The sequence below is a fragment of the Talpa occidentalis genome, unplaced genomic scaffold, assembly GCF_014898055.3.
Source record: "Talpa occidentalis isolate TD23 unplaced genomic scaffold, MPIMG_talOcc4v2.1 talOcc4.4, whole genome shotgun sequence".
Taxonomy (NCBI): domain Eukaryota; kingdom Metazoa; phylum Chordata; class Mammalia; order Eulipotyphla; family Talpidae; genus Talpa; species Talpa occidentalis.
The window spans coordinates 7,386,905-7,397,436 of record NW_023604295.1 but is presented as its reverse complement, the minus strand read 5'-3'; positions in this window follow the sequence as shown (position 1 = coordinate 7,397,436).

The following is a 10,532-nucleotide window of genomic DNA, read 5'->3' as shown; positions in this document are numbered from 1 at the left end:
TCTCTTTTGCCCTCTTCCACCTCCCCCTGCCTTTCTTTGCCCCAACTCCTCCCATTAATCTGAGTTGTGTAATATGCCTTTGGTGGGGGTCACTGCTGGGCCAGAGAATGGCTTAGGTGAGGGAAGGGGGCTAAACTCTGTGCAGGGCTCTGGACTTGGTAAAGTGCAGGCTGCATAGGAGTCCTGGCTCCCTGCCTTGCTCTGTGCCAGCATCAACCTGCCCCACCAGTAGGCAGCCCTGTTCTCCTCTGAAACCAGATATTGCTTCCAGAACCAGGGTGGATCAGGACCTTCAAAGGCACAGAAAACCTCCAACCAATTGTCACCATTACCCTTTCTTCCTGGTTCTCTTGTGAACGGTTCTTGACGCCTCTTCATGCATCAGGACACATGGAGAGAAACTTTCGAGGCACTGCCAGGACACAGTGTATTTCCCAAGTCACAAGATACCTTCTTTTCTGTACTGTTTTCTAGGCAGGCTCCCACCTCTGGGTCTGCCTTTCCTCTGAGATGTGAATTGGAAGCAGCAGCACCCATGGGTGCTCTGTAAGAGACCAGAGACCCCTTAGACTTCAGGACGACCCGTATCTCACAAGGGAACACATGGAAATCAGTGTCAGGAAACATGCCCCAAATCATGCCGTTCTTCTTCTCCTCTCTGTCTGTGGGGTGTCCCCTCCTCCTAACTCCCCAACCCCATTTTCTGATTTAAGGTGAAGAAGCCCAAATTACATCATCCTTCTACTGTTAATCAAGACTCAATGATTCCACAGACCGTGGACTTAGTTCTGGTATCACGAATTTTTGCTGTATCACCTTTTTGCCTCTTAGGTTGGTGGTGAAAAAAAATCTAGTCAGGCAAATCCTGTGTGGCCCAGAGAGAATAACATGGGAGCCGAAAAAGATCATTTGAGAAATGAAAGCACAGAGTTCCGAAGAGCTTCCTGACAGTTGTCCCAGGACATGGCATCTGGAGACAGACATAGAGGATGCCAGCTACCCGTCCCCACTCGCCAGCCAGCCCAGTTGGACCACGGCCTGCCTTTTAGGAAAATCCCCCTCAGCCCGGATCAAATTCAGAACTTTAATTTTCAAGATTCTTGATGGAGTCCCTAAGGCACATACAATAAGTGTACATGTAACTTTATACATATATAGACATACATACCTATATATATATATATATATATAAACTTTTTGCTATACATTCTAGAATCTTGAGAAATATCATCAGCACTTTAAAAAGATAACTTTCATTTTTTATCTCTATACATTTTGTCATTTGAAAATCAAATAATACTGAAAGGTGCTATAACAAATGAACACAATTCCCTGTTTTACTTCTGGAATCTCCTTTTCACTCTCCCAAGGCAATGTGTCTCAAGTACATTGGCTTTCTTTTTCCTGTGATTTGCCCCCATAGGTTCAGATGGTGTGCTTCTGAGATAGTCCAGGTAAAAGAAATTGCCTGCCCAGCAGAATGTTGCCCAAAGTCATGTTTGGACAAATGGACTAAATCGTGGACTTTGTCCAGACAATCCAGCCCATCACACTGGCCAAGAGGCACCATGCGAGACAAACAGCATTAGAATCTGCCTAGTGATTATTTCACACTTTCCTGGAAGGAGAAGGCAGGGAGCTGCACACACGCCTGGAAGGTGGCCCATCTGCTCATGCCCAGGAAGAGCCCATCCCAGAACAAGCCGTGCTGCTCTCCTGCTCCCAGCCTATGGCCCTACCCTTTAAGCGTCTCCTCAAAACTCCCTTTGCCAGGGCAGGCTGATTCTCCTTTCCTTTACTGGCTCCTCTCTCCTCATCTGCTTCAGCTATCCCTAACACTCTCTGGCCAATTCATTCCTAGAAGCCAAAGGGGTCAGGCCTGTAACCTGTGTTATATTTTCCAACACTATTATTAAAAGTTTAATTTTCACATTTTCAATACCTGTGGTTCTCTCACTGATCCATTTCTATGTCTTTCTGTTCTTGTTTCATGAATATCTTCTTTTATATTTCAGAAAAATTTATCATTCTTTGAAAAAGTGTTTACTTGTTGAAATGTTTACTGACTTGTCTTCATTTCCTCTGGGGTCATCATTGCTTCTTCATTTTTGTTTTCACCTGTCCCATTGGAGCCTTCCACAGATGTTTGGGGAGGTTGGCAGGCCATCCGTATTTAAGAGAAGGTATGAAGTTGCTAATTGGATCTCTGGGTACATGATGAGATGGAAGCCAACTTTTATGTCAAGTGCTGGTTATATTGAGTCACCACCTGATGAACCACATAATTATTTCTGTGCTGTGCACTGCCTTCTGGCCTTGTATCAGTGTATGAGAGAAAAGTTTGGTTTGTTTTGTTTACAATAATTTCGGCACCTGGGAGAGTGCCTGGCATATAATACAAGCTTTAAAAATACCTGTTGGATGAATGAAGAAATGTGAAAGAGCATTCTGCAGAGCACAAGTGCATGGGAGCCTGGGAAAGGAGAAAGTCATCTGAACTGAGAGTCTCGGGGAGATTTTTTGGAATTCAGGTGATTTGACCAGAAACCTGATGAATGGCCCACAACTTCAGGCTGGAATAAGAGGGGAGCAGAGAGCACAGGCTCTGTAAGAAAGCACAGAGCACTTGATCTCCCAGAGGCATTTAAAAATGGTTCCTCCTGTGCTTTCAAACTGCAGGTCAATGAGCATGAATAGGGCTTGAAATTCATTTAGTGTGTCTCAAGAAGTGCTACAAAAATAGAAATATCAGACTGCATCATAGATAGCAAGGAGGAATTTGGTGAGATTTTATTTCAGGAGCAAGTGTGTGTGGGGGGGTATGTGTGTGTGTGAGATACATATGAGATATGAAATATGAGATATATTTTATATATATATACAGGGAGAGAGAGAGAGAGAATATGCAGTCATAATGTCAAGCTCACTTCTTATTCTGGCCGATGAAGGTTGACTGGCCCTCCTTTAGGAGCGCCCTCTCTGGTGCACACACTTCCTCTTGTGTCATTCAGCTCCTTTCCCAGGGAGCCTGTCAGACTGTTGTGAAATCCCGCCTTTTGCATCCTGTCTCCTTTTGTTCACTGAGAGAAATCTTCCATATCAGTCCACTATGCCTTGTTTATTTTGAAAACGTTGAAGTCACAGAAAAGTACACAGAATAACGCATAATCATCCAGACTTTACCAGTGTTACAGTATCTTCATAATTGTTTTCAGTGTGTTTCTTCCCAAGGAGAACCCCTTTCTCACAACCCTCCACTCCCCTCCTGGCTGAGCTCCCTCTTCTTCAGTGTCGCTGTTCTCACAGGCCTCCAGGAGCTACCTAGGGTCTGATTACCGGGTTGGCTTTGCATTTTTGTCAATGTGTAAATGTTTCAGTCTGTATCTCGCATCTTCTCTGGAACCTGGGATTTTGAGATCACAGGGTGAGGGAAATTCTCCATTCATAGGAATTGCACCTAGAGCTTGAGACCATCATCTGCCCACAGATGCTGCTAACGGAGGAAATTTTCTAGGACCTCCCCGGTGGTGCAGCGGTTGAGCGCTGGGTTGTGAAGCTTCCCATGGCCTCTGCTGTGCCTGTTCGATCCCTGACCACCGGGTGAGGGTCCCACATGGCGCGCAGACCTCTCCTGCCACCCGCTGCTCCCCTTAGCAGTGTACTTCTTCCGTCTGCCTGTTCTGCTCCCCGCTCTGGCTCTGGTGAATTCTCTCACCCTCCCGCGCTTCTGACTGTACCCAGTGCTTGTATAAATAAATAAATCTTAAAAAAAAAATAAAGGAGGAAATTTTCTATTTCTAAAACTTGCAGACCAAGCATCTCTGCTCTCCTGTGCAGCATGAGATTTCCTTCTCGTTCCCTGGAATGGCCAGGGTGCTCCCAGTAACCCAGGCAAGGAAGTAACTTGACATGCTCTGAGGGAACACAGAACCTCCTCTCAGCTTGGGGGACTGAGCAGCCCCAGCCCTAAGCATAACATCTCAGCAGGAAAATCTGGGGTTTCACCCTGAAAGGCAGTGTGAATATAGTATGGGATAACATGAGTCTGAATTTCTTTCATGATGTGGGCTAGGAACATTCCTATAAAGCCAAGCCACTTTCTGTGGTGGTTTCTAGGCATTCTTTCATTCATCAACCAACAACTGTTGAACATCTAGTATGTTCTCTGATTGGTAGCTCATTGGTTAAGGGCATAGGATTTGGCAAGTTGACTTGAATTCTAGCCCAGGCTATGTGTCTTTGGGCAAATCACTTACCTCTCTGAGCCTTTGTTCCCTTAATTCTATCAGAAGAACAATCATAGTCTCTACATATAAGATTGCTCTAAGGATTTCATGAGTTGATGTATGTAAAGAATGCTCAGTCCAGGGCCTCCCCTGGTGGCGCAGCGGTTGAGCGCTGGGCTGCGAGGCGGCCCGCAGCCTCTGCAGCGCCAGTTCATTCCCGGCTGCCGGCGAGGGTCCCACACACACAAAAAAAAAAGAATGCTCAGTCCAGAGTGAGAAGTCAATAATGAGTAGTTATTGTGCTGATCATTATTTGCTTTTAATCAGATACTGAGCATAGAAAAATCGGCAGAACCTGGTTCCACCCTGGAAGACTTCAGAATCTAGTGGCTGCCCCTAGATTGTTCTTCCTCCTCCCATAGCTCCTGAAATTAAAAACAATGCCGAAAGTTCAATTATCCCTCCCTCCACCCCCATAGGCTACCAAAACAATGCTTGGACTGGGGGAGGGGCAGTGGTGAGGTGAGGCAAGTACTTCAATCTGGGTGACCATCATCTTGGGAGAAGACAAGGCCTGGAAGAGTTAGAGGAAAATAACAAGTCTGCAGCCTCTTCCCTGGGGGCTGGGGAATGTCCCTGAGCCTTTGGCTCTGTGAGCTGAGATGAGGGTTATTAATAGCTGGGGTGAGCTCAGGATTAAGACAACCTTTCAATCACAAATCTGGTAAGTTGTGATTTTCCTTCCACAAGTCTGATTGTTGCTGGTGGAAACAACCCTTTGAGATACTTGATGAGAGTTTCACTGGCAGCATGGGAGGAAGACTTTGTATTCTCTAGATTCCTACTAGCTCCCAACCAGACCTCATTTAAATACCACTTGGTTGATTTTTTAAAAGGACACTTCAAAGATATAATTGTTAAGTGACTCTAAAACTTACCCAAAAGTCTATTTTCTTGGTCATCCAGTTTTCTGGGTTGGCTGGTACAAAAACATTCATTTTTCAAGTGCAGCCCACTGTAATTTGCATCTGTGTTCCACCTCAAAATCCACTGCATATGCATTCATCAAGGGAGGCAGAGAGAAACAGCTAGATGGGGAGAACAGTGAAGCATCTGTTATAATTAATAGCTTCAGCAATAAAATGTCTGATGTGTCATGTTTATGAGTTTTATATTTAATTTTACAACTCTGTATTTGAAATTGAGCGATGCTGGAATTTACCTGTTAGGCAATCTGTATTGTAAATAAATTAGGTTTAAATGTTTATGTCAGTGTTACAAGCACAGAAGCCAAATGTTTAAAAGGTTTGGGGCAAACAGTTCTTCTAAAATTTCTAATCAAATCGTTGGTCTGAGAAGTGGGTTTGTTATAGGGCAGTCCCGATACAAAACGGGGTGCCTGACTGTGGGCCCTCACCCACGCGCTTAAAAGGACTTATCCATGCTCTACTGCAGGCACATGGGAAAGGTTCATAAAAGGTTTATTGACAAGGGAAGGGGAAATGAGGAAATGTACAGCTCAGGGAGAAAAGTGGGAGACAAAGCTTTAAATGAGTCTTACCCGATCCGCCGATCTGGAATCCCAAATGGCACCTTGAGAGCTGGCCACGAGCCAGGAGCCGTGAAGCCAGAAGGCGAGCGACAGAGCAAGGGACCCCAAGGCCCACGTGTTTGGTTTTTATACCCAACCTGGCTGCTTAACTCCACCCTCAGGTCCCAGCCACCTTCCCTTTGGTGGTGATGGGATTTGTCTTTCCCAATGTCTTGATGGCTTTAGTCTGGAGTGGGGGTGACGTCCACAAAGCCTGTATGAGATTAGCTCAGGACATCATTTCCCCCTAACAGGTTCAGATGCCAATTCCTCTCCCTGTCTCCTCAGCACATCAGTTCCCACAGGCAGGCAGCCTCCCCTGGGCTGGAACCAGGGATCTCTGCATAAAATCCAGGGGTCACTTTTAGGTAGGGTCAGGACCCTCGCTTAGGAGGGCATGGAGAGTCCCCAAGATTAGGATATTCTGACTGAAGTAACCACCAATTCTCTTGCCCCAGTGTTATTCTTTATCTCAAACTTTTTCGCATTTGAAAAAAAGAAAACTTTAAAAAATTATTGTTCAAAGGCTGGAATAGATGGGGCGAATCTCCCCTTATGGTGTAACTCAAATACAACCATTTTAATGTTCTGTATTCCTAGTCAGTTGTTTGCCCATATGGATTTACATCTTCCCAGTTATAATTATAATGTGAATTAAAGTCTGCGATCTGTAACTACAGTCTTCAGAGTAATTATTTTAATGGGTGGATAATATTTCACTGAATGGATAAATCATCATTCAGACATTTCCCTATTGGTTGGCATTGTAGGAAAAATTTTCCCTCTCCTTCTACCATTCTGAGTTCTTAGCTGACACTCCCATAATAAAGGACAGATAACAGAGAAAAACAAACAGAAGTGTGTTAACATGTCTCCCTCCAGTCCACGAAGGAGATACCCAGGGCAAATAGGAATGCCTCCCGAAGGTGTCCTGGCATTCGGGATGAAATGCGCCCTTGATAGGGAAAAGAGGGTGTAGCCAATTCAGGGGCAAGCAAATGACTTTTAAAAAAGAGGAAAGGGCCCTTGGAGAACAAGCTGGGGAAACCCTTTCTACAAAGGCTTTCTGGGGTGTGGTGCCAACATTTTGTCTCCTCTCTTGTGATAATGTTAGGGGGAAAGGAGGTCCTGCACTAATCCCATGCAGGCTTTGTGGACGCCACCCCCACTCCAGGCTAAAGCCATCAGGACATTGGGAGAGACAAATCCCGTCACCACCAAAGGGAAGGTGGCTGGGACCTGAGGGTGGGGTTAAACAGCCAGGTTGGGTATAAAAACTATCAACCAGAGACACTTTTTGGGAGGTGGGGGGCGGGAGGGGAGGGATTGGGGTCAGAATGGGGGGGTTGCAATTGTATGGGGAATAAAAAATAAAATTTATTATTAAAAAAAAAAAAAACCAAACACGTGGACCTTGGGGTCTCTTGCTCTGTCGCTCGCCTTCTGGCTTCACGGCTCCTGGCTCGCGGCAGCTCTCAGAGTGCCATTTTGGGATTCCTGATCCGCGGATCGGGTAGGACTCATTTAAAACTTTGTCTCCCACTTTTCTCCCTGAGCTGTACATTTCCTCATTTCCCCTTCCCTTGTAAATAAACCTTTTATGAACCTTTCCCATGTGCCTGCAGTAGAGCATTGATAAGTCCTTTTAAGCGCGGGTGAGGACCCACAGTCAGGCACCCCGTTTTGTATCAGGGCTGCCCTATAACAATAAGAAGACTCCTCCCTGGTTGGCAAAATGCCGGGGGAGGAGACTGAGGATAATTGAGTTTCTTTTGCAAGATCTGCATGGATAAGGGGAATTTTGAGAAAACCTCTGCCACATTTGCAATCTTCCCAATTCCTGCAGGTTAAAATAATCAATAAACCAAAGTGGCATACTTTGGGGTGGTACGTCCTGAACTATAGGGTGGCATGTTCTGCTGTCCTTGAGCATTGAGATGGTTTCTAATTTTTCCTTGTTATGTAAAGATATATCATTTTTTAGGACATTTATAACAAGTTGATATTTTTTATCTTATTACATTTATAAATGTACTGAAGATTATATAGATGATCCTTATTACATTTAGATCTACATTATATGCAATACACTAGATGCACACACATATGGAAGTAATTTGTGTGTATATGTATATATTTACTTTTTAAATGAGACAGAAAAATCCTCAGCTTCTAATAGTTATTCTGTCATGAATTAGCACTTATGTGGATTTGCTGATTTTGATCTTGACCATAGCCCTATCAATAGGTATAACTATTACCTTTATTTTACAGTAAAGACAGGAGGAGACTCAGAGTTTCAGTAATGAACTAATGTCAAATAGAAATGGAGCTGTGGATTGCTGAATTCTTTCTCTGGGATCATGGCCCTTTGCTACCTCTCACACTCCATTATGTGAAATTTTATACTTATTTCAGTGAAATTAAATGTGACATATAGGAATTACCTAAGTGCCCAATGATGGACGACTGGATTTTAAAAAAGGATGTGGTATATCCATGATGGAATATTACTCAGCCATTAAAAAGACGACATCTTGCCATTTCTGACAACATCAATGAAATTAGTTTTAGAGGGGATTATACTAATCAAAATAAATCAAAATAAATCAGAAGGAGAAAGACTAATGCTGGAGTATCTCATTCATATGTGGAATAATAGAGACACAAAGCAAAGGAACAGACAAAACCCAACCAAAAAAAACCCTAGAAATCTGACTGCAAACCTGAGGCTACAGGGGCCAGGGGTCAGCAAATTGGGGTGGGGGGCAATGGACTGTGATCAAGGACTATGGGTCTTTTGGTGGTAAGTGGGTATGGTGACACACATCTGAAGAGACATAGACCTATCCCTTTAAAACATACAGTGTTGTAAGCCAAGATTACTTCCATTTAAAACAATGTGATAGAATTCACACTTCCCCCTCACTTCTCTCCACACACACACACACACACACACACACACACACACACACACACACAGAGTGTTGATTCTCACACACCTCAATTTGCTTCCTATGAATGAGCTGTGCCAGAATTTACAAATCCGGGGAATGCAGGGGAGGGAGCCAAGGTCTATATTTTTAATTCTGTGAGTAAGTCAGCCCTGTTTTCCATCCTGGTCACGAAGTAATCCCAAATTGTCCCGGGGCTGGTGGGATTTATGGCCTAAAGCCTGGTCCAAGTCAGAGAAAAACGTATTCTTTAGAAAGACATCTTCTGATGATTATTTTGAGAGACTTTCTGGTAATCCCCAGCAAATCTGCATGTTAATAGGAATCATTTACTCAAAGCAGGAGTCCAAGAAAATAGCTTTACATAATAACAGTAGCTTGATTTGATTACTTCAATTTGGTTCTTGCGATTGAATTAAAGGTAAAGCCAAGCTTTTGGAAGTTTTACAAGACAGTAAACAAAAATGGGAATAGTACTTTGAGACCAACTGTGGCTCCAGCCTGCACATCTTCATTACATCTAATAAGCAGGGAGATGTAAACAGGATCGAGGGGTATCATCAGCAGTAATCTCCTTAGCATTTGGGATAATTTATCGATTTCTTTCCCACATCGAGGGCTCTAAGCTTACCTATTATTCAGGAAGGCTACTTGGCAGCTCTTTCCCCAAAGAAACCATATCTTTCTTATAAACCCATTTCAATTGTTTCTACTTGCTCCCTAAAATTCTGATGTCCCAGTGTTGCTGGCCTTTTGAGGCTAAGAAGACATCTACCAGGCTGGCTCTCCTTTATAAAGTGACTATTTTTTCCTTGGCGATATTAGAGACTTTGAAACTATGAAAATATCCTATTTCTGCTGGAAACAGTACATTTTGTCCTCTGAAGCAATACTTTAACTTCAACTAAATGCTAAGAAGATTCCAAGAGGGACTTGGAGTTTGTCAAACCCCTGCAGGCCTCACTTCCTCCGCCAGCTGTCTGAAAGCTGGACAATCTGGATGCCACTTGGGGTCTTCAGAGCCAGGAGGGGAACCCCATTTCTTACTGTAGTGTGACTTAGCCTTGTCCCCAGACTCACAATGCTGTTTCTCCATGTGATTAGAAAGAGCAAGTGGTCACTGGAGGAGGTAAAGGCTGGGGCCAGGTAACAAAAGCAACTGTATTCAGGGCTGTGGGGTTGATGATGGTCTTAGAGGGTCATGACGCTGAGGTCTACAGATGTGCCTGAAGAATTTACATTGTAAAATAGAGCTGCCGCTCAGGAAAATGGGGGTTGGTAGTACTACTCTAAATATATTTTTCTCCTTTTTGTGTTTCTTTTTCTTTTTGAATAAAAAGGAAGTATCCACTAGCTTATTTTTATTTTGCTTCGTCTGTTCACCTGCTTTGTTTCTTACAGCCCTCACATATGTGAAATCAGCCAATACTTGTTTTGATTTTTTTCTAGCTAACTCCCCTTCCCATAATCCTTTCAAGTTCTTTACATTTTGCTGCAAATGGCAAAATTTCATCTTTCCTTTTAGCTGAATAGTATTCCGTTGTGTTTACTGTACCACATCTTTATCCAATCATTTATCAGTGGGCACTGAGGCTGCTTCATGTATTAGCTATTGTGAAAAAACAAAATGCTGCAATAAATATTGTGGAGCACACACTTCTTTGAATTGATGGTTTCAGGATTTTTTGGAAGATAGCCAGAAGTAAGATTGCTGGATCATATGGTAGTTCTAGTTTTAGCTTTAGTTTATAGGTCGGTCCA